The sequence below is a fragment of the Canis lupus genome, chromosome 37 (assembly GCF_003254725.2).
Source record: "Canis lupus dingo isolate Sandy chromosome 37, ASM325472v2, whole genome shotgun sequence".
NCBI classification, from domain to species: domain Eukaryota; kingdom Metazoa; phylum Chordata; class Mammalia; order Carnivora; family Canidae; genus Canis; species Canis lupus.
In genome coordinates, this window is record NC_064279.1 from 8156740 (window position 1) to 8160287 (window position 3548).

Below are 3548 nucleotides of genomic sequence, written 5' to 3' on the forward strand. Positions count from 1 at the left end.
ATTCTATAAATTCACTATGGCTTTCTTATATTAGAATGCTTTTATTTGAGTTTCTCTTTGCGTCAGTGTTATTTCTGGCTTTAGTGTAAAACTTTAAAAGGAATTTTAAAAGTCTGGAGCTGCATTGTTTGCTTCCTCTGAGAAAAGTAAAAGCAAAATGAGCTGATTTTTTTTTTTTAATGGTTATACAAATTGTCTTTTTAAAGTTAAATAAGCCTTTAGCATGTACAAACTTCTGGAAAGTAAGCTTGGTATTTAAAAGAGTTTCTATTTCTTAATTTTAAGACCTTTTCTTTTAAACGAAATAAAAAGTAGAACATAGGTGTATCTTTAAGCCTGTATGATTCTTTTATTTTTTTCACTAAATCTCATAAAATCAGAAATCATTATTGCCAGTAGTTGCTGCTTTAGAACATAGACTCCAGAGAACACAATACTTTTCATTTATGACCGTGTTTTAATTTTAATTATCAGCTTTTTGATAGGGCACAGGAAGCAGGTATAAATTATAGTGAGGTAGATTATTGATCAGTTATATTTAAAGGCTTTGGAGTCAGTCACATACTCTAGAACAAATCATTATTCCAAATGGTCTCTTTATCTAGCACTGAGGGGATTAAACTTGATTTATCAAATTTTGAAAACAACTCTGCAATGTTTGTCTTCAGTAAAATTCAGACACTTCCCCCTCCCCCCCAGTTTTGGTTCCATTCATGCTTTAGTTGGGATAATTGTTGTATTTCTAATTTGTTCTGACTGTAAACTATGTGTTGATCCTTAAATCTTAAATCTATTGTCTATCTTGTAAAAATTACCTCAGTAGCTTTTTTTTCTTACCAAAAGCTATCTTCTATCAATTGAGAAAGCATCTAAATATCAAAATGTGGAAGCTGATGTGATGCCCAAAGTGTGGTGGAGTTGCTATCAAGCAGATAGTCACACTAGAAGTCTAAGGGGGTAGAAAATAGCATTATTAGCTTGAGGCTAATGGTTCTGCTTTACAACCTTGTTGATGGAATACTGAGTTCAGGTCTGTTTTCTCCTCACATGATCTTTAGGGTCAACAGCCAGGGATGCTGAGTAGTTGGTCTGGGTCCCAGAGAGAGGGTCTGGTAAAAGTAGGCCATTGTTTCTTATTGCATTTCCTGACCAACTCTTAACTATTTGTGCTTGCCCATTCTGTGGACCTCAGACCCCAATGGATAATTTCTGACTCATTCTTATAATGAATCACTCCCTTACCCTAGGGATTATATTTTCTACTACCCCAGAGGATATAGTGGGTAAATGGTTGTTATCGTGGAGAAAGTCAGGTAGGTTACTGGTAAGACTTCCTTCTTTTGAGTAAGGTCAAATATAGGAAGCTGATTATCTTTCTAGGTTTTAATAATAATTCCAAGAGATATAGTTTATAAAATAACATTAAGTCAAGGGGAATTAGTTACCAGCATAGTAAGAATGAAGGAAATGTGCTAGGATCTGAATGTGTAACCCCAAATTCATATAGTGGTATTAGGAGGTGGGACCCATGGGAGGTAACTAGTTCATGAGTCCAGAGCCCTCATAATTGGAATGAGAGTCCTAGTAAATGGGACCCCAGAAAGCTAGCTTTACCCTTGCACAATGTGAGGACTCAGCACAAAGATAAGGTCCATGAACCAGGAAGTGGACCTTCACTGGCATTTGCCTATGCCATAATCTTGGACTTTCCAGTCTCAAGAACTATAGAAATAAATGTTGTTTGCTTATAAGACATCCAGTGTGTGATATTTTTGTTATAGTAGACTGAATGGACTAAGACCTATGGTCATTTCTCTGGTAAACTACTTGGGCTCCAATCTTTCCTTATGTGTTTATATTGTACAAATAGTGCTATTTTTGTAAACTTTGAGAGCACCTATGGGGAAATTATTTTTTAGAAAGAAGAGTGGAATAGAAATATGACCTCACAAAAGTGATGACCTTGAACAGAATTCTTTTCTATCTGGAATGACTGGAAGGCTGCTAGATGCCTGCTGTTGTTGCTCCAAAGCTGGGAAGAGAGCCTTAATGTTCTCCACTGGTTAAAATCCAGGAAGAAGCAAGGAGTTATGATGTAGACAGATCCTAACACCTCCTCCTCAACATTGAATTTTTTGGATCTGTGCCCAAGATCCTGCAAATTAATAGTGATTGAATAGTCTCCACACATTTGGACTTCTGCATCCCTTAGGCTCCCAGCATTGATGTATCCAGTACATCTATAGTTCAGGATTTGTAAACTCTAATGCCGTTACAGGCCCAGATAGTTAATCTAAACAAGTCAACTGTGTTGGGTGCAAGCTATGGCCACGTGGGGAATACAAGCTCTTTCTCAGTGGGTCCTGGTGACAGCTTTTTGTTACCAAGTAGGAATGGAGGGTTTTTTTTTTTTTTTAAGATTTTATTTATTCATTCCTGAGAGAAAGAAGCAGAGACACAGGCAGAGGGAGAAGCAGGCTCCTTGAAGGGAGCCTGATGCAGCACTCGATCCCAGGACCTCGGGATCACACTCTGAGCTGCAGGGAGATGCTCAACCACTGAGCATCCAGGTATCCCAGGAATGGAGTTTTTAAGAGAAACTAGAAGTTTAAATTTCCATGGAAAAGATGGACTTTTTAAGGTGAAATCTAACAATTTTTAAATGTTGGCAACTGAATAAAACTTAGAAAAAAGAAAGAAATAACCCATCTACCAGTCAGGTTGCAGCAGTGAATTTGATACCTCAGCTCTAGGTATAGTTGGGTGGTTTGTAACGCCAGCAATGCTAGGAACCAATACTATCTTCCTAGATGGAGAAGTATAATCACACATAGGCATATTCACTAAGGCAACTTTTGTGCTTAAGGACACACAGGGGGACAGTTTTTATGTCCATAAAAAGGGAGAATTTGATAATTTTTTGATAATTTTTCTTAGTTTTTTAAATATATAGAGTCAATATTAGTTTTTGGTTATTCCAGTATATACTTTTATGTGTTGAAATACCAATGTTTTTGTTAGAGTAACATCATTTTTTTGGCATTAGAAATCTGAACTCTGAAACATTTACATACCAAGACATTCCTAGAATGAAAGTTTATAATAGAATAAAGCTTAGAAAGTATTTTTTCTGTACTTCCATAACCTGCATAAGGAGAAAGAAATATAACAACAGAAAAATGTCTTTTGCAACAAGAGTATATACAATCACACTCTATGTAAAGACTTTCCAAACCAGCAGAGTATGTGACCAGATTAAAATTATACAAGTAACTGTACATCGGAATCTCTACGTACTATGACAAAAACCAGTAACTATAAAGTGAGGCTGGAAATGCTTTTTCTTGAAACTAAATTATATTATCAATAAAATGTCTATAGTATTAGTACAAATATTTTGATATTAAATAGTGACTTAGAGTACTGCCATTTGCTATATGGTACAACCAATATATGTACTGGCTAATTTATAAATGGGTACGAGTGAGGTTTCCTTATTTTTTTCTTGTAAATTTTTGTAACTTCTATGATATTCCTCCTTAAATGAG